Below are 27,772 nucleotides of genomic sequence, written 5' to 3' on the forward strand. Positions count from 1 at the left end.
TTTAATCAAGAGTGTAATCCACTATTTGCTCATAAACTCCTTGTATTCTTTTATTTAGGTACTTGTGGACTGAGATGTGAATTCTTGTGGGTAAAAATGCCAGAGTCTTTAATTTCCATCGCAATAGTTCTTTGAAACAGAATATCCTTTGTTGACAGGGTCTCCTTTTACAGAGGTACTCCATACCTCTTGGAGACAAACTAATTTTTTGTTCTGACCACTGTGAGATTTGGAAATCCACTTGTGCCTCAAAGCAAGAAAATGTTTTTGTTTTATTCAAGAAAGCCTTTCAGCAATGAAGTGTCAACAGCGATGTTTATTCTTTTAATGATAGATTTCTCCTTTGCTTCAGTATCTCTTCTCATTGAGTTTAAAATGTAAAGCTGTTTGTTATGCAAGTCATGGGATTCTTTAGAATTTAAAAGAAAGGAAACATATCAAATAGCAAAGCAACACTTCCCAGTGCTTATCTGGCAGACTAGAGAACCATGATATTCCACTTGAATCAACTGTTTAAATGAGGAGTTTAATGACAGTCATTGTGTAAGATTTGCTCACGTAGCAACTTGAGTACTTACACAAAGAATAGAAGCTTGATGAAACAGAGTTAAGAAATGCATGCCAAACCATCTTCTTTCCACATTTTTTTACATTAGTAGATGTACTCTTTTCCCATAAATGGAGAAGTTTCTATCCGTTAATAATAAAGAAGTTTAAAAGTGTTCCTTTAAACTCTAATTAAATTTATGTATCCCTAGGAAAAATCTGAAGCCTTCTTCCTGTTGAACATGTTACAAAAATGTACTTTTCGCTGGCATACAAGTTTCTATTTGTGGGCAAGCAGAACCCAGAAAATGATCCAAGAAATGTGTTTCTACTTGCTCAAGGGTACTTAGTAGTGGGGCTTTCACAGTCACAAGTTTCAATATTAATATGTGATAGGATTCATCTTATCTACAAGGTCAGCAATTAATGTACTTACATCTGATGGACATAAATCATCTGACTTGCTTTATGTGCATCTCACTTTAGGATGAGATGTGTAGTCCATTGTAATGTTGCTGCCTGAAGTCAAAAGACAAAATTTTAACAGTGTTTAAATGGTAAAATAAAGAGCAACTCTTTAATGAAATCTTTCAGATACAAAAATATGGCTCTGTGCACATATGATAAAGGATTTCTACAATTTTTATAAAGTTAATTAATTACTATATCTAGCAGGTCCATCAGTTGGAGATCAGTTGCCCTGGTAGTCCACCCTTGGGTCAGCCCCTTGGAGTTTGTCCAGGGGCTTCTTTGCCCCATTTCTTCTTATGTCTCTTAAGTTCTGGTGGAAAACAAGATGTCAGCAAGTCTCTTAAGTATTAGACTAAACAGAATTTCAAGAATATGTTAGTAAGGGTTAGCTTATTGTGAGAAAGGGCAGGAAAAGTCCTAGAAACCATACAACTATATAAAAAACACTACAAGGCTACAAATGTATGAAAAACATATAAAAAACTAAATAAATCTTTAGCCATCAATGCCACTCCTCTGCATGGAGTATGATGAGATTCTAGTGAAAGCATCTCAGACATAGACTTTTGCAATGTAGTTGTTTATTTTTGTTCTGTCAATTCCTCCCATGTGGGCCCTATTAATTGGGAAAAACATTATATGAATTTCATACACTGTTATCTAAAAGTTTCATATGGACATAATTTTCAGCTATACATTTACATAGCTTGCATGTTTGTAAGAATTTGGTCCTTGTTAAGGGCATAATTTTTTCCAGTCCATGTGTTTTTTGAAATCATTATTACTTGAGGGCAGAAGGAAAGATTAGACTCCAAGTGACTCCTGTAAAAACTCTTGCCCCTCTGTTTGACCCCAAAGAATGAGTCTGGACCACTCAGTTTGTGGAATTGCATTCCTTTATCTAAAGATTTGGGTGGAGTCTTTCTACTCTCTTTGAGGGTGACAGTATGTGAGTACTCTTACATTCATTTTATGTATGTGTTCTGATACGTTTGCCCAGAAAAATGCCTGGATAATTATGTAAAATAGAGACAGAATTTATGGCATGTGATCTGTACATAATTTTAGACCGTAGAATGTGAGTTCTGTGCAATGAAGTGCTTAGAAACCAATATTTATATCTTGTATTATAAACCAAGAATTATATACTAACATTTTTTCAGCGATAACTTAAAATCTGAAATAAATTTAATGATGAGTATGGCATATTCATGGGCAGCTGAAGAATTAAATTGAACAAATTGCTTTCCATAAAGTGTTTCCCTACTCCAGCTATAAACAACACAGATACTGAAATATCTTTTTCAGAATACAAATAGGCATTTACATTAAAATTAACAGTGTAATCAGAAAGAGAGTGCAGGCCATAAGGTAAATTATTATTAATGTTAAACTTCTATGTTTGTACAGGTCTTGGCTTTTATAGGCAGCACCATTTGAGTACAGAATATTTAATTTCTGGGGAGCATTCTAGAGATAGATGCACATATGTGTGGGATGGGACTCTGAACATCCTGCTGTAATGGAGGGTTCCCTGCCCATGGCAGGGCATTGGAACTGGCTGATCTTCAAGGTCCCTTCCAACCCAAGACTTTCTACGATTTTATCATATTTGGTTGCAACAAAGTTGATAATTAGATATATATACAGCATGAAACATAGCCACTCTACTACTGGCACTTGTACTATAGCCCACATCTCACACTGCAGTTCTGTTTGCTGAAGACATTTTTGCCTTATTTACTTCTGTTTTCCTCCCTCTTTCCCCTCAACGTCTTGTGAATGGTTCGTATACCATAACCATGTTTTGTGTCCAAAAGTGCCACTGCTCCCACCCTCGAGCTCGGGCATATTGTGATGGTGAAGGGTGGCCCAGGTTCCTAAGGGGGTTGGTAGCCAGGGGCTACTCTTCCTTCTGGTGGGGTGATGGACACAGGTGCCATATGGCACAGAGGGTCTGATCTGGGGTCCTGCTGCCCTGTGGTTTTTGTCCTATGTTTTACCCCCTTGTTTCTTTTTTTTCTTCTCCTTTAGGCACTGTGACCAGGGCCTGCCAGCTTGCTTCTTTTCTCCTCTGCCACTTGGGAGCCCAGAGCCGGTGCGAGCAGTGCCGAGATCCGGGATTCGGGAGTGCTCCCTGCCGGGCCATTCCCTCTGCGTGGCAGCCCAGCCTCGGGACCATCTGTGGTGGGTACGCTGCGCAAAGGAGCGATCCCCTCCCAGCCCTCACTGTTTTCTGCCTCTACTTCGGTGTTTTTGCTACACTTTAGCTCAGTATCCCACATCTGCCAGGACCCCCTGCTACTTCTGCCACCACTTTGGGGTTAGTGCTATACTTTGATTTGCTGCCTCCAGGGGTCTGTTCGCCTCTGCTGTTTCTGCTGTCCCAGCCCACTGCTCTGAGGCTACTGCTACAGTCCAGCTCACCACCTGGAGTGGCACTGAGACCGGCTGCTCCCTGTGAGTTTTGCAAAGGGAGCCATCTCCTCTCTTTCCCTGTCACCTGAGCCGCCACCACCGTGTGGAGAGGCGGCCGAGCCCGCGCCGCAGCGCCCCCTGCAGCCGCGGGGGAATCATCGCACCCGCCCTGCCCGGCCGGGAGCCACCAGCGCCCCTGCCGGCCGTGAGCGGAACTGCACCGAAGGGGAAAGTGCCCGACAGCCGAGAGAAGGCTGCGGGTGGGTTTCTGCTGCTGCTCTGCTCGCTGCGCTGCCACGTGCTTGTTTGTTTGCCTTGATTTATATAATACATATATATATAAAATATATATATGTGTGTATATGTATATATGTATAATATATATGTGTGTATATGTATATACAAATATGTATATATATTATATATGTGTGTATATGTATATATATATACATTTGTATATATATATATATATATATATATATATGTATTCTGGTAAGGTCTGACAGTTCAATATCTAGCATTTATTTGCCCTTTTTTCCCATGCTCTGTGGGTGTTCTGTTTGTCAAGAAATGGTTGGGTTTTTTTCACTTTTATCCATTAGAATTCATTTTCTATCTGTGAAAAGGAATTCTTGGAACCCTTTTAAAGGAAACATTCAGTCCAGAGTGTTTTCCCCTAGACTTGTGTCCAAACTGAGACACTCACCCTTGAGGATTTTCTACATGTGGTGCTTCCCAAACTTTTTATTGAAAGAACAGGGCAGAATAGCATTATAAATTAACCAGTGTGATGTACATATCCCACATTGAAAGGATGCTGTTGGCAAGGCAGTGTGACATGAAACTGGGAGAGGTCCTATCAGTCATACCTGAAAGGGGACACACATTCCAGGCCTGCCATGGCTCCAGCACCTGGGATAATAAATCTAGGTCTGGACAGGGCTGCTTGAGATCATGACTCTTCTGCTGGTGCAGGCCTGCCTGACCTTGTATCCAATGCTATCCTAATGCAGTTTTTTCCTATGGCCCAGTTTAATAATCTGCAATATCCTATACCATACTGTGCAGCATAGGGTTGTTGAAGAATACTGTGGCAATTGCCACATGGTGCTGTGTTGCACTCTAGAGGCACAGTGGTTGACTTGTAAAAGAGAACGAGACAGAAGCAGTTAAAGTACAAAAATCTGCAGAGCATCTTTAGCCCATGCAACTTTCCCTCTGTAAGTCTCAGCATGATGTTGAAACTTATTCCTAGCATACATAAGTAGCATGAAAAACATACTAGGAAAAATAGCTGTGTTAGTGACAAGGACTCATATCAGCTTTCTAAGAGCTGCTCTGCTGCTGGAAATTATGGTATAAAGTGAACAAATGCACGTTTACACATTCAAATCTTTATGATGACTATTCACAATTTATTTTAAAGTATTCCCAGTACAACCTACCAATTCTTGTTTTATGTTTGTTTTTTTGCAACTTGCAGCTCATGAGTTTGCAGCAGTATGAATCTGCCACAAATATGCCTGTGATGTTCTCCACAATCCTTTGTTACAATTTGCAATTCGGTTGAAAATCATATCAGGCAATGAACTTGCATGGAATCCGATCCTCTTGGTTTGTAAGCCTACAAAGAAAATAGATCAGTGGCATTTCAATTTAGTTTCACAGACAGATCAATTACGGAAATGTGCTATGTCAGTGAGGCTGCTTTGACTCAAGGCCACATTCTTATCCTCCCACTCCAGAAAATCTGATACAAATGATGAACACAAATAAAGGATCTCTAGCTTCCAGGAGGTGTTGTGCTCAAAGGTTTTTCATCTTCAAATTCTGTCTCAGCCATCAAAGTTTTTAGACATCAGGTTGTTTTGAGATTGTTTTTGTGTAAGAACTATCACCTATGATTTTCTTTTAAATATATTCAGATTTTTGGAAAAGGGTTCTCCCACTATGTACTTCTAAAGAAACCCACATGCAAGGATTGAATTTAGGCACATTTTCACAGACTTTCATAACCATGATGTGCAATTTGTCATAGCTCTGAAACTATGCTTCCATCTAAGGAAAATTTTAATTTTTACGGTATAAATGTCCAGGGAAAGGAAGAATTTATCCAGCTTGATTTGAGACATCAACAGTACTAGGTAACTGCTACTGTTTTGTTTTTCCTTTTCCTTCAGTATGACAAAAAACATGTAGTTTTACTGACTAGTTTTTTTTTTGTTTTCCTTAGAGAAAAGTGAAATATGGCTTCTTTGGATGTGGATTGCTCTTATATTATTGAATAGAATTGGGTGTTTGGGGTATAGGGAATCCACCATGTGACTTATGTTATGATATTTTATGGTGTCCTCTGCTACGGTTTGAACAACAGCCTAATAAATCACAGTAATATCTAGACAGAACAAAGTAGCCTCAAAAGACAATTCAATAGATAAAAGTAAAAATAAGCATATGCTGGCTTAGGCTAACGCTCTTTTAAATCTTTTTACTGAAATGATAATAATAATTCAAGACATTTCTACTAGTAAAAAAAATATGAAAAATTAAGTGCGGTGAACAGAACAGCATACTCTAAAATTGTGTTGTCTGTCTGACAAAAATCTGTTCAAAACCTTTTGAAATATTAAAGGACCATCTAAGGATAATCTCTGGTGGCTTCAGTAGTGGCTGATCTCTTCAAACTCATAGTGAGATGGAGAAATTTAGAAGCTGAATCCATAGGATTTTTTTTTTTTCGGGAAAAGGAGCAAGAGAGAACAATTGAAGTTCATTAAAGTTACAAGAAAGTTTTGTTTTCTGGATTTTGCTAGAGCTTAAAAGGAGCCTCTGAGCATCAATATCCTGAAGAGATTTGACAACTTAGAATGCAGTAAGCTAAATTTGTTGTAAAAACTATTTCTTTTGGCAGTAACACTGATCTATGAATATTAATGGTTCAACTTAGCATACATTAGAATTCTGTGGAAGGCATTCAGAAGGAATTCTGTAGGTGCTCCTCTTTACCTGTCAATCCACGAAACATAATTTTCTTTCAAGGGAGGAGCAACATAACAAAGAATCCCCTTTTACTTGTCTATGAATCACTTGACTCATGGTTGACTTTCAGCTGTATAATGTTCCTTCTGACCTGTTGGGAGCTGACACACTTTTCCGTGGGAGTCCCAGAGCTGGCATTTGCAATCAATAGCCTTGATATGTCTTCTTGAGTGGACACAAGAGAACAAGCACTTGCTGCCAAACACCTGTGATCTCTGTATTCACACCAAAGAAACTTCTGCTGATAACATATGCAAGGGCTATAGTATTAGCTTCTCTTTTAAACTTTTAATAGAAAAGAGCCAGGAATAAAACTGAGGTTCTGGTTATGCTCCAAAACATATGATAATCTTAGTTCTTCCCAAGGACAAGCAATGAGTAGAGTGAACACCAAGCAAGTGAGAGGTTCTCAAAAAGGCATTCTTGTTTGGCAGCTAATTGTGGGATTGGCCAAAATGCCACATTATTTGCATTACCATTGCCATTGGGGCTGGCAATGGTAATGCAAAGCTCTCTGTGGTGAGGATCCTGGACATATCTGAGGACCAGCTGCTACTTAAAAGAAAGAAATTTTTTGTCAGAATCCTATGATATAGTGGGGGGTATCAATGACAGCTGGCAGCTCCAAAAGGGCAAGTGAGCTGTGTGCTGAGTGTGACCTCTGGCCATTATGACATTAACAAGGGGCCTGGAATTGAATCAGCACCATGATAACACTCAGAGACAGCGACTTAGATCAGCCTGGATTCAGTGATTGCCCAGCAAGTTCATGGTCCTGGGGCATGATCCAGAAAGTGTGCAATGTGCAAAGGTCAGGATAAGGAGATATGAGACTTGACAGCAGCAGGGATGAAGGGCAAGATGTTTAACTTGCAAGCTTCTCTGAAGGGGAAAGCAGGGGATCCTGCACTGAGGCTCCATCCAGCTCCTCCTTCACTCCGGCTCTTGGCAGCCAGATATCTCTGAGAGTTGGAAGCTCAACTCCCAGAGCCAACAGGGCTTGGAATCAGAATCACAGAATAATTTGGGTTGGAAGAGACCTTTACAGGTCAGCTAGTCCAACCCTTCTGCAATGAGCAGGAGCACCTCTGATTAGATCTGGTTGCTCTCAGTCCTGTCCAACCTGATCTTGAACACTTCCAGGGACAGGGCATCTAGTATCTCTCTGGGCGACCTGTTCCAGTGTTTCACTGCTTTCACCATAAAAAATTTCTTCTTTATGTCTAGTCTGAACCTACCATCTTGCAGTTTAAAGCCATTAGCCTTTGTCTAATCACTACAGGCCCCATTTTTCTTATAAGCCCCTTTTAAGTACTGAAAGTTCACCATACCATCTCCCTGGTGCTTTCTCTTCACTAAGTTTAACACTCCCTAATTTCTCAGCCTTTTCCCACAGGATAGATGCTCCAATCCTCTGGTAATCTGTTCTTGCCCTCCTCTGGACCTGTTTCAACAGGTCCATATCTTTCCTCTGCTTAGGATCCCAGAGCTGGATGCAGCACTGCAGGTAGGGTCAGAGAGGAGCAGTGGGGCAGACTGTTAATAGCCATTAGTCTGAATGTCTAAGAAATGGATGTGGAGGTTGTGCTTACTTGTTCGTATAGGAAAAGATAGTCTTCACTTCACCTCGCTACACAACAGATGTAGGATGTGTGCATATGTATATATATATATATATATATATATATATATATATATATATATATATATAAGATGCATGTGGGATACACTGAAAAGAATCCTTGTTTGGATATGATTTTTATTGTTTGTTGCCATACATCAAAATGTGTTACTAATCTTCCGGCTAAATATCAATGTGTTTTCTGGTCTGCTTTTTTAAAATTTTCATTTTATTTTGGTAAGTTCAACCAGCATGAGAACAGTTGCACAAGAAATAATCTAAATGAGAGTAAAATAGGCCCAAGATTGACAATGTAGGAAAAAGGGATGCAACCCCCCCCCCAAAAAAAAAATCTAATGGCACAGTACAGATGGTCACAGCAATGTTTGTTGTAAATCATAGCAGGCTGATTATGTGTTCCAGTTTCCTATGTAGACAGGTGTCATTCCAAACCTCTTCTCACCCTGAAATTTGCTCTCTATCTGATCTTAACCAATAGTCAGTCATGAGTCATATGTATTAGTCATGTAAAGTGTGGTTATGTACATATGCTGTGTGAAATACAAGGATTAATTTATGGCAAGGCAGAACTTTTATGTTGGAAGGATTCCTTTGTAAAAGGGACGTTGTTACCCTGTAATGAGTTACCAGCCTTTTAAAGACTTAGGCAGTCCTAGGAACAGTCATTAACAAGCTGTCTGGGCAAGGAGACAGTTTGGAGAAGACACAGGAAATATTGGCATATCCAAAGCAAGGGATAGTGCTGGGTTGCTTGAGAAAAGGAAGGCTTCAGCCCTTCCTAACTTCTCCTGGACAGAAAGTGGGAAAACCTGTTGTTTACACCTGAGAATTCTTGAGGGGGAATAGGGTCAAGACAAAGGGTCTGTCAAACTCTCAACCTCTCTCTGTGAAGGTTTTATGATAAAGTTGAGAATTATATGCCAGCTTATTAGAGTTATTTGACCTGCCAAATATGCAGAGGTGACTTTTTTATCTGCTCTGAAAACTCAGAGGATATAAAGGTGTTTTTATTGGGGGACAGGGTCTGGGACCAGGCATGAGTGGACAGAGACACAGAAGATAAACACACTCTAATTGCAGAGCTGGTTTAAGAACTGGTAATGAAGGAATCTGGAAGGGTAAAAAGAAGTGCATGAAGTGAGATACATAGGAGTACACTCCAACCTCAGGGATCCAGAGAGTCTGGTACAGCAATGCTAGAGGAGAAAAAGCAATTTAAAATAAGTAAGACTTTTATATTGGTCTGGTTTCATAGTGGTTTTGCTCTGTCAGTCTCAGTTATAAAGTCAAGGACTAAAGAGGGTATTTGAGCTGAGAACATCCTGTTATGAAATTTAATAAGTAGTGCTAGTACTATTTCATCCAGAAATGCTTCCACTTACTGTGAAGCAATTACATTCTCTGCTTTCCCCCTCTCTCTGTGTCTTTCTCTTTCCATTTCCAATAAACATCAGAGTAGTCTGCCTGCACTTTTCTTAATGTGTTAGCTACAGTTGGGAATTGCACCTTAATATGATTTTAATTTATGTTAACATTACTGAAAGGGTTTAGCAACCCTCAGCACCTGAGCATCATGGTAATGAAAGGGGGGCACTAAGGGATTAGTCCATCACCTCTAGTTTTTTTTACATTTCTTTTATTTTCCTGTTTTCTTTAGTAATAGCCTAAACTCTCAAAAGTCTGAATATATTAACTATTTGGATGCTAAGAAAAAAACATATTATCTGTTTTTTATCACAAGGGTGTAAAGCACAATGTTTTAATTGCAATCAAGAAAGCATAGCTGGAAACACCAACCAGCATAGAGCTCTCAGAACTCTTTCTGTCTCTTAATTGTTGGCTTTGAGCAGAACACCAAAGATGACAAAACTCAGGAATCATTTTGGGGAGCTGCTGATGCTGAAAATAAGATACAAAACATCTGTTTCTGGCTTGTTAACTTAGAAGCTACCTTGATGTGGGGAGAAAGATGTTTACTTGTTATTTTTTTTACTACAGCTTCAGCATGAGGTTTTACTGAGTCTTTTTTTTTTTTTTTTTTTTTTTTTTTTGCCTAGTAGCTACTCTTACACAAAGCTGTCTTGCAAATCTGATATTTTCTATCTAGATCTGCCAAACTGAAAGCATAAATTGATACCTAAGTGATGCTTTCACACTCACTCACCACTCCTCCAGCAAAGAGGACGCTCCTCCAATGCTGTTTTTCTCTTTCCTGCAAATTTACTGTTGAAGAGTGCTAGGTCAGTTTATTGCAGGATACATGACCTTGATATATGTCTTCCAAAGTACCAGTAGCATGTGCTAGCTGGGACAGATTGTCCTTGAGAGATGTCTCAGTGAAGACACCCAGCTTCTGTCGGGGCTGTGAGCCTGGAGGGTGCCTCCAGACCTCTTGAAGGATGTGTGGGACGCACATCAGTTTTACATGCAGAAATGTAAGGGATGCAACTCTCAGGGCTTTATCCATCATGAGTGGTCCAGCTGTGGGAACCAAAACACCTGATAGATAACATTTTGAATTCCTGTGTCCAAAAAGCACCTTCTCTTTTCACTGTACCCAAGGTATGATGAGAGTGGGCTATTCTCATCTTTCTCAATTTTTGTTCCCCCATCCCATTTAGCTAAGTCCCATTGCCTTTTGATTCTCCCCCACCTTCTCTCAGCATGTTTTAGGGGTGACCCTTCTCCCATTAGAGGTCTGTCCTCCTGAAAGTCATATGTGGTAGAAAGACTTTCTTACTCAACTACAGAGGGAGAAAAATTGGAATCTTTTGTCAGAGATTTGAGTATTTTCTTTTAGACTAGATCTCCTAAATAGCCTTGCACAATCTACTGAATATCTAGGACATGTCCTTGTCCTTAAGCCCTAAATGTGCCTCACAATATTAGAAAAATCTCAATTTGCCTACTGTTGAAGTAGTAAAGCCTTTTATTTTTTTCCTGATCAGAATAAAGAAAAATGTATTCCCAAAATGCAAATCTTGCTTTTTCTTTTCTTCATGGGACAACTTTACCAGGCTTATGCCTGTTTGAATGCCTGTAGCCTATTTGAAGGAACAAGAAACATCAGCCCTCCACTAATAAAATGAAGTCTTACGTAAGGGTAAGTTTTTCAGCATACTTCAAAGGATATCCACTGAATCTGTGGAGGTTGCTTGTTTTCTTTGGGGGACAATATTGTCCCTTAATTAGGCTTTTCAAATGTAAATTCCCAGCAATGAAACATTTTAAGGATAAAAGCATTTGTTTGTGGCATAATGCCTCAAAATGTCAAAAAATCTGAGTCTGTAATCTCCATACGTTTTGATTACTTGCTATCAGAAGTAGCTACTTGCAAAGCAATTTTTTTTTTCTTTTTTTTCCCTTCTTTTTATTTTTCCCTTTTAACACTCTAGCCACATCTACTCTGAACTTACACCTGGTGCCTGTCCTGTCTCTTGCCACCGACATATGACTGAGTGGGAACAAAACTACTTTGACAGATGGGCATAAATTCAGGGATGCCAAACAACCAGGTCCTGCACTAACTTTGAATGCTAACGTGCCATTCACACCCTGTAGTGTCAGAACAACAGCCTATTCACAGCCCCAGGCCATTAGGAGAGAAGGGAGAGAGCAGAACATGTGGTCACGTTAATAAACCTTAGGATTATGTTGTTAGGTTTGATCCTATAAAAATGGGTAAGAAATGAAAATAAATTGTCTAGCATCTGAATTAGAGAACCAAGTAATATAATGTATAGAAGGAAATCATGCATTTTCTGTGTAAACAGTGTAAGCAAACTCTGTGTATGTCCAATTGCTGAGTAAATTTGAAAGAAATCCAAAATAAATTCTTTGTCCAGGATTTTACAAATGGCTTTTTTAGCTGCAGCAGTGAGATTTTATAGCTTATGGAGTCATCCTCAAAAGTCATCCTTAATACTGGCCCACTCCTAGTGATCAACCATTTGCATGGGCAGATCCTGACAATTGTAAAAGAGGAGACAGGCTATCCAGTCCTCCTCAGTTGCTTTCCAGAGTGGCCTGAGTAGCAAACCAGGTATGCAGCAGCAGTGTTCTGTAGCTGCTGCATTAGGATCACATCATTTTTCGAAGAAAGATTTTGGAGTGAAAGAAATTACATAGAAGATAAGTTACTACATGAAAAGAAACAGTTCAGCTGGGTCATGTCCATGTCCTCCTCATTATGCAGTTCTTCAGGGAATACAGACTTATAACTTGTGAATTCACAGTACCTCCTGCTCCAGTAAACTGTACATTACTGGCGTTTGTATGCAGTACTCTGCAAGGATTTGTTTCCTTTGTTTTGCAAGGGCAGCCTGAGACCTGAGGGATGACAGCATCCATCCTCTTCTTTCTTAGTAATGCCTTTTCATGCAGAGAAATTGAACTTCTTGGTAGGGGCTTGGGGTAAGGTAGTTTTAACTCAGAGGAAAAAAATTTGGAAGGGAAAAGCCCTTTATCACTTAGGACTTATTATCATGGCCAAAACTGCACATAAGTCTTTGTACTTGGTGTTTTCTCTTGGCTACCTTCAGGCTTTCAAAAACATTTAGCAAAAAGGAAACACTAGGCTCAGGGGCTGAGATGGAATGTAGGACAACTGAATACTACTCAGACTTAAAAAATTAAGTTGGCTTTTGTCTGGATGAAGGTTGTTGACTCTTTTGGGGTGTCATTGTTTAGGATTTGATTTACAGTTTTGGGTTAAATAAAACCCAGTCTACCTGGCCTGGGTTTTATTTAACTTTCGTTCTGGGCATGTACTTAAATTTGTTTATGACGGAGATTTTTCCAACCCAAGTCTAGGTTTGTTACCAGGGCGTAAGGAGTGAATGACACTTCCTGGCCTTCTTCAGCTTAAAACTTAGAATTTTTTAATGATGACCTCCTGTTGTGGCTCCTTCATCCAAGTTTCCTGTTACATTTTTTCCAGGCACATGTTTTTTCAATTTGGAAGAAGGGTATACTTCAGATTAAGAAATGGAGCAGAAAAAGAAATTTCCTTTCTGAAACAGGGCCCTTTTGAGATAATCCATACATGGTGTTTTTGGCCACAGACTTGACATGTGCAGGCAATGCTTGATTTAAAAGTTGCTATGGAAAACTAAAATGTCACTACCCTGTTTAAAAATGTATTTATAATTAATTTCCAAGATAGCAGCATAGATCGTTAGACCCTTGTTTTTGAGAATGCAATGGCAGTTCTGGTCATAGTCACAACTGATTTTACCGGCTTGAGTGTATGGAGAGTTTGGCTCATTTGGAATCTGGAGAGCTCAGATTATTTTCTGTTAAAAGAGGGACACTTTCTCAGAAATACTTCTCTACATTATAAAATCATTGGCATCCAAGAAATACATACATATGGAACTATGTAAATTCCTGTGAGAATAGATGGACCTAGCCTTTTTTCCTAGGTCTTGATCTGATAATATTATTTTATGTATCTAAATTCATAATACTTTCAGGAGAACAACCAGCACAGCCTAGAGGGCTCTTGTGAGCACGATGAACTATGAACCACACCATTAACATATTTTCCTGTGAAATAGCTCTTTGCAGTCCTGTTCTGCTACTGTCTTACAGGGTAAGGGCAGGAAACACAGACACCAGATTGCTGTGGAGAAGCAGCAGTGTGAGCCCCATTCCTGCCCTGCTCCTTGCGTTGAGGCAGGAGGCAGGATGTGTTTGTGGCCAGTGCGCCTTTCAGCTCTACATAACATATTTTGACCATGACCCCTGAGAATTGCAGATGGACTTTAAGGTTAGTTTAAATTACGAATATGACCTAATCAACTGAGGACAATTGTTTCTTAATTTCTAGTCTGTCAGGTTTAAATCCACACTTGGGGCAGATGGTAACCACATTTGAGACAGCTGCATGATGTACTAAGACCCCGCACTGTGGCTAGCTTGCTTTTGAGTTGGTTTTTTTTTTTTGTACTTGTATGCATGTGCTTTTTAAAAGCTGTTCATTTTCAAAAATCAATATTTTGAAAGACAGAGGAAATCCTGTTAAATATTGACTTTCTCTTTAAATGCCAGATGTTGTAAGCTTTCCATCTGCTGATCACCTCCTAGACAGATGCCCAAAATAAGATTTTAGCCCTTCCTCCCTCTAAAAGAATTCTGCTTCTCTTCTTCTTCAGCCTATCTTCCCCTTCCTCACACCAAACTCTTGAATTTCTGTACTCCTACAGGCATACAGAAATTCCTGTACTCCTACAGGCATACAGAAATATATGATTTATTTTTACTCTTTCTATTGTTTTAGTCTTGTATTTTATGTAGTGCTTACCAGTCTCCTCAGGCACAGAGATTATATACTTGGGACATTAGCAGAGATAAACTACTTGCCACAAAAGAACTAATAGATATGGAAGAACCTGTGAAACTGTGGATCAGGCAGTTTTAGTGATTCCATTATGATCTCTGAACTGCTGGAATTCAGCTGCAAACTGAATGTTTGTACAGTACTGACAGAAGCTTTTCAGGAGCTTAAAAAGCCTCAGAAATATAAGGAAGTATGGATATAAGGTGTGGATATTCATGTCTATGCTCTTGGCTGCTCTTGGTGCTGATTTGTCCCAGGGAGAGAAGTCTAGGGGGTTTTCCCTTATACAGTTAGGAACAAAAAGGAAAACCTTGGGATCACAACAGAGGACCATGTTGTGATCTGCAGCCACATCAGGGCTGGTGTAAAGTGAGGTGTTTCCCAAGATGTTTCAGTCTCACCTTTGTCCATCTGGTGGATCAGGAGGCAGAAGCACCCATGGGACTAAGTGAATGATTATGATTACAGTGCTCTAAAGCACTTAAGTTTCACTTTAGACTGACCTGGCAGATGGCTGTGGCCTGGTGTAGGCAATTTTGTTCTCCCTCAAGAGTGTGTAAAGGCAGACCTGGTTCAGAAGGCATGCAGACCTATTAATAATGTCTGAGCAGGAAAGTCACCAAAGAGAGAGGAACAGGGAACTGAGCTACCACCTTGTCTGGAGTGACTCAGGTATCAGGCCACTTGTGGCCATTAGCTTGGAGTTTTCTAGATCACCCCTGTTGAAATGGTACTCTTTCATATGAATAATTAAATATTTGTTGGATTAAGGACAGGACACTTTAAATTAGACCAAATGTACTTGAAGGAGAAGAGTAATCTGAAGGATCTGATTTTCCTACCAATTGAATATGCACTTTCTCTGTAGTGCATATCAAGATCCTTTGTGCTTTTGAACAGAGAAGTTTAATTAATTCCTTTTTCAGCCTCCTTTTTTTTTTTAATATTTCCATCATAATTTTGAAGATATTTTTAAATGGGTATTCTCTAGCTTAGTTTCCTCTCTGAAACCCAATCTTAACTGCAATCTCTGAGCGCTACATAAATGTAATGTTGGCTATGTGGCTGTAGAGTTAAAATGAGAAACATGTTTAGCTTATAATTTCTGATTGTAGATCTAGTTCGGAGCCAATCAGACCTATATTTAAAAGGCAATTAGAAGTTTTAAAGGATTTTAGGCACTTCAAAACCATTTTAAACTGTGGTTTCAGATTGCTTGAAAATGTTAGCATGCAGATAGATAGGGAGAGAAATAGTATATGCAAAACATTAGGATAGCATTCAGAAAGACCAAATAGCCTGGCAACCATATTTACTATAGGTTGAGTACCAAGTTCATATTTTTTTGCCCAAAACGTTGCAATGTATTTAAATTTTGTGTTGGGCTTTTGGCCCATGAACAGACCGTTTCTAGCAGGTCCTGCTGGGAATGTGCTGTGGCTGGATCTAGAAACAAGAATGCTCTGAGATTTTAAAACAAGGGAGCTGCATGAATGAGTTTCAACACAGTCCACAGTGACCCAGTTAGAAAGGGGTTCATGTTTGCTGGGCTGGAGAGGCTGGCCAGAGGCACACCTTACTGTGTAGCTACATACATGTAGTTCAACACTGAACTTTGAGTGAAGTCAGACAATATCTGTGATGTAACTTTGCCTGATGGCTCCATTTCAGTTGTTGATGACCAAAAAATCCTGCTTAGTATGGAATATGGGGGGTATTTGAACTTGAAGAAGTGGCGGGTAAATAAGATTATTCTGTTTCATGGAGGGTAGCGTTAGATCTCACACTGCTCTGCTCCAAAATGAAGAGCACACCTTTGAAAATTCATCCTGAAAGAATACGGCCTGCGCTTTGAAGCACACTGCCTGGCCAGCTGCTGGAGACACACTCCAGCCTCTGACTCAGGTGCCAGGCAGGGAGCTGTATGGAATTTTGCCCCCATGACACTTTGTTGAAATTAGAAACCGCCAGCAAAACCTGCCAGAAAATTGGTCAGGGATGTGAATATTTTTGTCACTACATGCTTTTGGAAATGAGCTACAGTCATTTCCAAAATTCATATGTTTAGCTCTGTTGATTAGATTGAGCCTGCCTTTTAAAAAACTGCATAAAAATCTTAAGTGCACTGTCCCCTTATATGCACCTGTTATAACACACTCATAGGGACACAGTTCATACATGCCCCAGTAACTAGTGATATTCCTAATGATTATTTAAATGCCCTCTAATTCTGTTGTTTGATTTTTATTTATTACTAAGAATGCCCTACAGTGTGCACAGTTTTGAAAGCTGTTCAGTGCTGTGTGGCATGCTGTGGAGATTCGGATGGATTCCCTAATAATCCAGGAAGCTGAAGTGAGGAAAGACTTTTGAGGCAGGACTGAACTGTATGTCTTTGGCTCAATTTTGGCAGAATTAACATAAGTAAAGGTAAAAGTAGGTCTAGATATTTATTGTATCTAAGACCCCCACTCCCATAGGCTCCCATAGGTTTCGGCATTAGTTCAGATGAGAATGTGAATTATTTTTCTAATTACCTCCAGGGCTGGCATAATCTGAGAGGTTAACCAGTAAGATGCTGATAGATGTAGAACAGAATCCAGGTCTCCTATTTGTATCTTAGCTCCCAAATCATCCTTTTAAGGAAAACTCCCAGGAGCAGTCATTGTCATTTTGAAACATTAAATTCACTGGTATTTTAATTTTTAAACTTTCATACACCTGAAGAACCTTTTTTTAAAGCTCTCTATATGCTCACAGGCAAATTTCTTTTATTTTATTTATTTCTTTTTTTCCTTCTACCTAACTGAAGGGAAAAAAAACTCACAAGAGAGCCTTTATGCTACTTTCCTGTTTTTCGGCATGACAGATGCATTAGAAAGTGTAATGCACTCTAACAAACACGGAAACTTTGCATATTGAATATAGCACATGAAATAATAAAAGAAGAACAGCTGCTGAGAGACAGAAAGGGAAAAAATAGAGATAAAAGTTAACTTGAGTTGTGTTTTATATGAAGAGCTTTGAATTCAGTCAAATTTAAAATTCAACACCAAGTACATTTACAGACATCTGGGAAATCAGGTCACATGCTCTTTGTTAGGGCTGCTACTACTCATATAAACCATGGCACATGGAAAAGTAAGCCTGTCACAAGGACAATTGTTTTCTTTCATAAAATGACAATTTAACAATTACATCCATGCAGTGATAAATGTGACCAGTGATAACCAGAAACCGGATAAAACCAAAAAGGAGCTATAATGGGGTGCCAGCTTTTCCAGAGTTTAAGGCTACATGTTCAGATAGTGCCACATTTGTGCCAAATCTGTATTTATTACATGAATGCTAAAGAAACCTTATGCACCAGGAAATTAACGTAGCACTGAAGGCATTAGGAAAGCACACACATATTGCTGCAGAATAGGTAACTATTAATAATGAAGTGAATTTGTGGGATTTTTCTCTGTTCTTGCCACTGATCTCAACTGTCAACATATAGCCAGCCAGGAGGATGTATACAGCAAGTTGTCTTAGCTTCTTCCCAAGTGTCTGTTATATGTGCTCTGTGGTGAATGTTAGGACTAGATTAGACTGACCTAAGCCAGTGAAGCATCCATCCCCAAAGCTCTGGGGGTAAGTTCACAGTGGTTCTGATCTCTTACGTTGGCTAAAGGTTGCAGAACAAGGCAGAGAGTCTTAGGGAAAGTGGGTGAATTTGCAGATGGCGACCCTGATGCTGAATGACCTTTAGTAGTTGTGTCTGCTTACCAGGAAATGTCTATGCCCAGTAGGTTAATGGATAGGAGTTTAATCAAAATGATATGTGTCCTAAGCACAAATACACGGGAACGGTTGCATCAGTAGTACTTGCACTTGCTTGACTTATGAGAAATATGAAGATAAAAATAGCACAGTATAGTTTATGCCTTTTTATTGCATTTTGGTTTTGTATCAACCACTCCTGTAGATACCTTCAGTTATAAGTACTTACACATGTTTTAAGTTCTAAAATTGGGCGTCGGTCCCCCTCCTTTCCACAGAGGAAGGCTGGGAGAAGTTGGTTTGGTTTGGATTTGTATTAACATTCATTTCAGTCTATGAGGTAGTGGACCATGAGACCTGTGTCCAAGTCTAAGCTGAATTTTCAGAAATGTCTGTAGTCCTCAGCAGGGCCTACTCTTCATTAACACTTTAAGTGAAAGTGAGAAATTGAGCACACCGGTCGTGCCTCCTGCATTGCTTTCTTTGCTTGAAGGACACAACAAACTTACTAACCCCAAAGAAGGTATCTGTTAAAACCCAAGCATTCCTTGTAGGCTCAGGATGCTCCTTGTATGCTAATAAGCAATTCCTTCCCTACATGTTCCATTAATCCTTTCAGTCTCTCACTAATTCTGTTGAACAGGCCCAGCAGGTCTAGCACCTGCCTCTTTCTTTCAGACCCAGCACTGCAAATATCAGAGAACAGATTGCACAAATTTCAGCATACGCACTCAGAGCCCAACATCAGCAGCTGGACCAAGCCACTAGTGGGTGCTATGTGTTATGCAGACTTTTTGGATTTGTTGGGAAACAAAAATATTTCATCATGTTGCTGAGAAAGCAAAAATACATGTATGTTTCTTGCCTCAGTCTCCCTACAGCACCAGGTTCAAGACATAAAGACTGAACGTTGAGGGTCAGCAGTGTGATATTTACAATAATCTATTTTCTTCTGTAGTTGGCTGAGAAGTGGGTATGAGCAAGTGGGACTATTTTGGAGGGTGACAGCTTGGACATTCTTGTAGGTCTCCTGAGCAGAGTTAATCCAAGCAACCTTCATTGCCAGGTGACATGGACAAATGGCATTTACATTGACATGGATAAGGAGTGCAATGGTGAACTCTTAACAGTTGTGGCATGAAACCAGTAGCCTTCTGTGGGGAGGTAGCAGTAACCAACTTGGGCTGGTATGGTTAGAAGTTGTCATACTTGTGTCACAGAATAATTATGAGATCAAGGTGTATTTTCAAGGCATTACTGAATTTCTCCAATAAATTCTTCTCCAGCAGGATTCTCATCACATCCATCTTTAATGGATTTACCTGTTGCCCAAGTTTTAGAAATTAGACTGCTCTCGGTTCCAGTGTCAGCCCTTTTAAGTGCAGATTTGTGCTCTCCAGCACAAATTTTTTTGTAAGATTTGTGCTCTCCAGCTGCTCCCAGGAAGATTCAGAAGGAATTTGCAGTTTCCCAGAGGGATGCTCACCTGCCTGCATAAACTCTCCTCTCCTATCCCCTGCCCTGCTGAAGTTGCATAAAAAGGGTTGTACAGAAATGAGAATCTTTCCCTCTTTTTTGCTCAAGGATGGTAGACCTCTCTCTGACAACTGCATTTAATCTGATGATGGTAGGCAGGTGCTCTCAAAGCTGTTAGAGAAATCTAGCCTGATACCATTCCAGCAGCCGCAGCACCTGAAATCCTTTATTCATTTGCAGTATGTGGTGTTGCAATCTCCCTGCTTTTTTTCTTCCTCTACTCCTCTGCAGTAAGGTCTTACAATTGCTCAAACAAAAGCTTTGGCGATGTTGTTTGGGGTTGCTCCCTAGGCTATACCGGATATATGCCAGTTTGTATTACCTGATGAAACAAGCCACTATTTTAAAAAAGGCATCATATTTCTTTGGTGGGGGAAAAGAAAGGAAAAATGAAGAAATCTTATCTAAGCCACCTGTATTTTAAATGTTGAATTTCCCATCACATTTTCTTGATGAAGATAAAAACTTTAAAAGAAAATAAGACTTTGCAATTAGATGATGATGCTCGAAAGGATGTGTCTGGATGATGTGATAGATAATCCTAACCTTCATTAATGTGCTTTAATTGGATTAAGCTCTATGAAAAGCCTTTTCTTCTCTTTCAACACCTTCAGGGTTCTTGGCTGCATGACTTTAACGTACAGAACATCCTGCAAAAGGGCACTCATCCAGCTTTGTAGAGGTATGCTATACATCCTAAATTAACATAAATATCTTATCTCCAGTGACATGGCCCCTAGGATGCCAAAAAAGGGGTGTGGTCATCAAGTGATAATTGGGCAGTTACAAGATAAATTGCAGCATTTGGAAGACTAGATCCTTTTACAAACTGAACGGGTTGCTGCGCCAGAGCTAGAAACTGTCAGCACAGATATCAGCTATTTTTATTAAAAGAACAGATTATAGATGATTGACAAAGAGGCAGCCCCACTACTGCTGTTAATGCTGAGAAGGCTATTCTCTGCCTTGTCTCACAGTTTTCAGCAGGACTACCTGGGGAGCAAGGTGTTACTGAGTGTAAGCCATAGTGGTAGCTGTGCTCATAGAATGATGGACAGGAGAATAGGAAATATGTGCTGCGCCTTGGCAGACTGAGAACATATTCTGCATCATTTTAGACTCTTTTTTTGTGAATGGAGCTTACTCACACAGGTTTTTTTTCTTTTTTCTGACCTCTGACTCCATACTTACTCGTTTTGGCTGCTTTTAAAGACTCAGCACTGGCAAATTCCTCACAAATATTCACTGTAGTGGATTTGGGTGCTGCTTATGGGTGGTTAGTGGGTGTGGGGAAGATTAGAGAGAAGTAACTAAAACCAGGCTTAAAAGTTGGGGCAGCGTGGGAGATGGAAAAAAAAAAAAGCTTTCTAAACCAAGAAATATGTTTAATATCTCATAAATACACCATCTTGTGTTAGCCCATTTTGCTGATCATGGAGTCTTTATCTTAAATGGTACTTAACACCCCCCCGCTCCAAACCCATTAAATTACATGGTTAAACATAGGTTGATGCATGTGATGCTGGCAGTGGCAGTGGTACATCTAAGTTGGAGTTGTCATTGTGCATTTCTGAACATCTGGTCTTTTAATGGTTAAAAAAGCAGAGGCAGCTGGTTTTGAGTATTCTTTCAGTATATAGTCTTTTTGTTATTGAAAGACATCTTTTTTTCTTTTAAATTTGTTTAACATACTTTATTTACAGTAATCCTGGAACTATAAATGCATGGGAAGCAATCAACTATATTGCAGCTACAATACTTTGTGCAAAGAATGTTCCCACAGTAAGTCTTTAGGGATGTATCTGGGAGAGAGCCAACAGTTTTTAAATACTTCATATTGATTCATGGCTCTCCAAATGTTATTTTAGTCTTTTAGATCACAGAATGTGGCACACTCAAGATTTATTTATTTTTTCCATATTTTAGTAATGGTTTGTCAGAGGTCTTTGTCCTACTTTTAAGATGACTTTTGCAGCCTTTTTTTTTTTTTTTTTTTTTTTTTTTTTTGGCTTATATTTACTCACATGGTTCCGGAATAGTTGATTTTTACTTTGGGAATATTTTGACTCTTGGTCTTCCCTTTAGTATTAGCAAGAGAAAAGGGATTACAATTTTTGTGCTGCTTTCAAAAGCTTAGATTTGGGATTTATTTGCTGCTTGGAGGCATAAGTGTGGACAGTAATAAAACCAAGCTAGAAACAGGTTTGTTCATCTCCCTTCTCATTCTTTGATGTGATTAAGTCTGTTCCTTGCTGGTTTTCAGCCTGTGGAATTTTCTCTTTTTACTGAAGGAGAAATAAATAATGGTTTAAGGTAACAACCTATTGGAGCCTAAATGACTTCCTGATGGATAGGGTTTTGTTACAGCCTGGTATCATCCCTCAGCTCCACTGAAGGTGATGTTGGGCAGAAAAGCTGATCCCCATTCAAGAAAAACAGCTCAGAGCAAAATTACAGACACACAGATAACCCAAATTTGGATATTTTTCATTTACTCTCAATCCTCCTTCAAACAAACAATCATATTCTTTTTTTCCTTTTTTTTGTGAAAAGACTGTGTTCTTTTGCCACCGACATTTACTAAACAAGTGACTTTGTATAGCCTTCATAATTCCGTGTAGTCTGCATGTTACTACAACTTTAGAACTGGAACTTACACTCAGTCATTACTAAGCAAAAATAGAACAGCAAGTTTTCAACTCTGAGGTCCAGACACCTGTTATCCAAATTGTATAAATTGCTTAAAACTGTTTAGGTGGACGTGTTTATGTAGAAAATATTCTGGCCACCCCCATCTTACACCTAGATGTCTACTTTGAGCAATTACACAAGAAAATTACCCATTAAAAATAGAAAAAAACCTTCACAAAGTCCTTGTTTGCCATAACAAAGCCATAAGGAAAAAAATCACATTTTTTTCTCTTCCTTTCTAGGTCACCTTTAGCTAACTTCATGTTGCTTTACTCACTGACCTCAGTGACAGTGAGTATGCTTCTGCTTCAGGCTAAAATGGTTTTCCTCTGCAAGCTGCAATGTTTTTCATTAATAAATTCTCTAAGGTCAGATGTTAGTAACAAAAGTACATACATATTTGTAGCAACCAGCAGTGCTGTGGCAGTGCTTTAGAAAAGCACTGCTTATCAGCATATTGGAGTGGTGGCAGCCTGTGCCACCATGTGGAGTGGTGGTACATGGAACTACAGCCTCACAAAAAGAGCAGAAGGTGAACATTGGCTCAGAATTAACACCTCTTGTACCCCTCTAATTGAGGTTAGCATTCCTCCCTAGGATCATGACCTGACCTTGCTCTGAGCACTGGTGTTCAGTGTGTCAGTGGCTCATTTGAGGGCATTGATGCTGTTCCAAGGCAGCCCAAGCTCACGCTGTCTACAAATCCCACCTGCCTTCACAGTAGAAGGTAGAACCTTGTAACCTGTAACTGATGTTCTCTCTTCTTATCCTTCCTCAGTTTCATCTCAAATCATGTAAGATTTTTTTCCTGGCCATTTAGGCCTGTGTCCACCCAATGTGGAAGAAGAGGTGGTATGCAAATAATGTAGAACCAAAAAAAAAAAAATCTTAACTAGCATTTGTAGCAGTAGCAGTTCAATTTATATTTTGATTTATATAATAGAATGGCTTTTGTGATGCAGGCATAAAATTGGCGACCTATCAAGTTCTTAAATTTATGTGGCTTAAGCTTCTTTATTGTTGAAGGCTCCCTTGACTGTCTCCAACACCTGAAATGGGGTGGAGCTGAGGCGTGAAGACATCCCCCTTTAACACAGAATCACAAACTCAAAGGGTCAATTGATTGAAATGAGTCCCAAGACCATTGATTCCAGCCTTTGGCCAAACACCACCATGTCATCTAGACCACAGCACTAAGTGCCATGTCCAGTCTTTTCTTTAACACCTCCAGGGGTGGTGACTCCACCACCTCCCTGGGCAGCCCATTTCAATGTTTAATAACCCTTTCTGTGGAGAAATTTTTATTGATGTCCAACCTGAACCTTCCCTGGGACCACTTGAGGCCATTTCCTCTTGTCCTGTCACTTTTTGCCTGGGACCCCTGCCTGGCTACAGCTTCCCTTCAGGGAGTTCTATAGAGCAATAAGGTCTCCCCTGAGCCTCTTCTTCTCCACGCTAAACAGTCCCAATTCCCTCAGCCATTCCTCATAGGACTGACCCTCCAAATCCTTCATGAGCATTGCTGTTGTTCTTCAGCATCTCAATGTCTTTCCTGAATTGAGGCTCCCAGAACTGGACTCAGCACTTGAGGTGTGCCTTCATCACTGCTGAGTACTCAAAGCAGTTGAGTCTGAGTGCAAATGTTTCACCTGGTGTTTGCAGTTGTTTCTGAGCTTTCTGATTCTACTTTTTTTTGGACACTGTTCACTTTGTTAAACTGCAGAGATTTGCTGGGTCTAAACTAGATCACAGGGTCAGAGAATAGTTTGCAATGGAAAGGACCTTAATGATTGTCTAGTTCCAATGTCCCGCCATGGGCAGGGAAAACTTCCACTGAGACCAGGTTGCTCAAAGCCCCATCCAGCCTGGCCTTGAACACTTCTATGGATGGGACATCTACAGCTTCTCTTGGCAACCTGTTCCAGTGCCGAAATGAAGGGTCTCTGAAGTGTACTCCATTATGTGCTGTAAGTCCATGGGATATATATAGAGTTTGGAAGTGCCTTCCCTCTAATTTTCTTTAACTGAGCAGGCTAAAAGCCTTCATTTTATTAAAACAAACTGGTGCAAATTCAGAATGGCAATAGATCCAAAGCCACTATAGAACAAAGGCCCTTTTGAAAACCAAATCTTTAAAAGTGTTTAAAAGGAAGACTCTTGTGGCTAGTTCTCTGAAGTAATGCTTTGGAAAGGAATGGCAGAGAACGTAGGTGATGCTTGCAAGCTTCAAAGCTCCCAGTCTTTGTTGATAGGTAACAAAATCACCTAAATTCTCTGCATCATTATGGCCTCTCTGCCCCCTAGTTTGGAGCCAGACATACAGTGATTGGTTGTGAGCTACATCCTCCAAGCTGACAGGACAGGAATGCTGTCTGCCAGGTCATCTGCCCCATTATTTCTGCTGCTTTCAAGGAGTGCCTATGATATTGCCCTTGTGCTGATATTTGAGTAGGCTCAGACTTTTTTAATAGCTCCAACCAGGAAAGCCATTGGAGCACTCCAAACAGATATGAACCTGAGCCAACTGCAGACAAATTAGGAGTGAAAGAAGAAGAGTTACATCTGCCAGGTCAAGCTGGGTGCAAATCGTCTTTGGAACTGCTGAAATGGAAGAGGAATTTTACCATGTCAAACTTCTCATGAGAAAACAGCTCTCTCTTCTGTGTCCTCCTCCTGAGGTCCGTGTGAGTCAGCCCAAGTGGTATGTGGTTTATAGTACTGAGGAAAAAATAACAAGAATCCCAAGGAGATAAAGATGCTTATTATAGAGCCCTTGAACTGCTAAACTGTGTTTCCTCCCCAGGGCAAAATGTTAACAAATATTAAATGTTAAATGTTAATGGTAACGGTCAGCGAGAATAGCAATTTAAAAGTATTATTCTCTTATCTGAAGAAAGATGTTGAAAATCTGACTTCATCAAAAATCCATTTCTTTTCAAGTATTTTACTACTACATTATTGATAGTGTTTATTTTTTAGAGTATCATTTACACATAAATATAATCTTTCCCTTTCTTCTTAATTAGTCTGTGCCAGCTTAGGGACTTCTCTGAGTTCTGGATAGGATCTGTGGAAAGAGCTGGGCATGGAGCTTGGTGTTTTTTACCATAAGAATTCAGAATGTGTACTTCAACTTGATACTTGTTTTGTGTGTGGGCTGGATTTGCTCTGCTCATTTTGTCAGCATGTCAGTGACTTAGAGCTTACTATCTTGGACTTATACTGGTGAAGGCCTATTTAAATACAGTTACTGCTCTGAGGAAAGTTGAGAGATCATTTGATAGCTGCTGCTAAAGGGACAGTCACCAACCAGCCACATGTCAGGCATTTGATGCCCTAAATAGTAAGTTAGTGATGAGGTGCCTAGTAGCCCTGTAACTCCTCTGATAGCCACTCACGCTGGGTAACATGGGCTTACTTAGCTGCATCATTTTTCCGAGAGTTACTATTCCTCAAGGCTAAGGAAAACTGAGAATCAGTGCATCAAAGCCATAAAATCAGATTGACTGGTTCCCCTTTTGTGTGGCCTGTTTTGCTTCCCATGTGTCCTACATTTCTGCTAATATAAAGCTGGAAGCCAGATGCAAAATAGGATGCTATTTTTGCTGCTCCCCTGGAATGGTAATAATAGTAATAGTAATAATAATTATGTAGAGTAAATGGCAAGGACTTTTGCCCTTGCTGTTGTGGGAGTAGGACTCAGATGTGTTCCACAGTGAGCATCCATGTAGGATCTTCTGTTCCTTTCTCAGCTTCTCAGAGCTTTTGTTTCCACTCTAATGCCACAGCAGCTACTAATAGGATTTTATAAAACATATAGTTCTGTTAAAATTTTCTAAGATGTTTTCTGAAGCGAATTTCTCTTTCCCTGAACAATTCCAGAGAAGTAAAATGAAGCCATTTGATGGGTGTAAGAGTCAGTAGGGTTGAGAATGACAAGGCTATGTAGAGCTCAAATACAACTCTAGATATATGTCAAAATTCGATTACTAAGGTTCTTAGAAATGCATCTGCCCAAATTAAGGTGCAAAGGAGGCCATATTCCAGTGACAGCAGTATGGGTTTTATTTGATAGTAAATATGGGAGAAAGAGAGAGAGAAAGAAATAGAAAATAAGGGGGGAGGGGGTGGGGGAGGACAGAAAGAGAGTAACAGGAACACAATAAGGAAAATGTCACCACTCCATGGATCCCAACAATGCTCTCTTGATCCTCTGCAGCTGGTCTTCTTGGTGGTGAAGGTCCCCCAAAAAGCAAAGAATCTGATGGGTTAATATCTGCTCAGGCCAGGTAGGAAAATCCAGATACCTCCCTGTGGGGGGAAGTTCGCCATTGTCCCTTACAACAGATTCTGGGTTTGTTGCATCGCCTGCAGTCTTGTGGTGCCAGGCTTCAGGAATGACTCGGGGGGCACTTTCAGGGGCCTTTCATGGATTAAGGCACCCCCTCAGCTGCCTCTCACGGGAATGTCCCATTAGGGATTCCACAGCCAGTTTGTGGAAGGGGGGATGGGTTCACTGCCCCTGAGCAGAGGTTCCAACACACCCAAAATTCCTCCCTCCACCTCAGTTGGGGTTGAATCTGTGCAAACCCGCTCCCAGCAAAGGGGTCTGTGCACTACAGCCTCCCCCACCGTGAAGCAAGCCAGAGATGATTCTTAGCATGGTGGCTGCGTTTGGCTCACACTCCTTCCTTGTTGACTCATTTGCTTCAGGTGATTGAAGAATGTGTTTTCCATTTATCTAATCTCAGCAGTTTGACTTTCAAAGTCCCAGTCAGGTATCTTCAGGGAGGCTTCTTTGGTCATAGCTTCTTTATACAGTTTTTGTTATAATGAGCTAAACTTTATGTCAATGTTTGAGGCATGAACTACTTCAGTCTCTGACAATATAAAAGATCAGAATGTCAAAAGTCTCAGTGGAAGATGTAGAGAGAAATGCCTGCAAAGGTGAATTAGTCCAAGTATTTTTGGCATAATAATAATAAAAATTCCATTTAATGTATTTCTTCTAAACATATGTAATGCAATACACATTTTTTCTGGTCAAAAATACAACCTTCATATAATTAATGTAAGTACAGTCATATGAGGCTCTTTCTTTGAAGCAAAACAACCTGACTTAAAAGCATTCTTCTTAAACATGCTATTTCTGGAGCTGACCACAATTTTATATGAGACGTTTGGAAGTTTATGCTTCATAGAAACACAGAGTGAGCTTCCATGAGTAGGATACAAGATGGCTGAAGGCATCATAACTTCAGATTTAATTGAATCTTGTCCACAAACAAAACCACCTATATTAGATTCTTCTCTTTACAAAGATC

This window comes from Vidua chalybeata, chromosome 4, assembly GCF_026979565.1.
Source record: "Vidua chalybeata isolate OUT-0048 chromosome 4, bVidCha1 merged haplotype, whole genome shotgun sequence".
In the NCBI taxonomy this organism is placed as follows: Eukaryota; Metazoa; Chordata; class Aves; order Passeriformes; family Viduidae; genus Vidua; species Vidua chalybeata.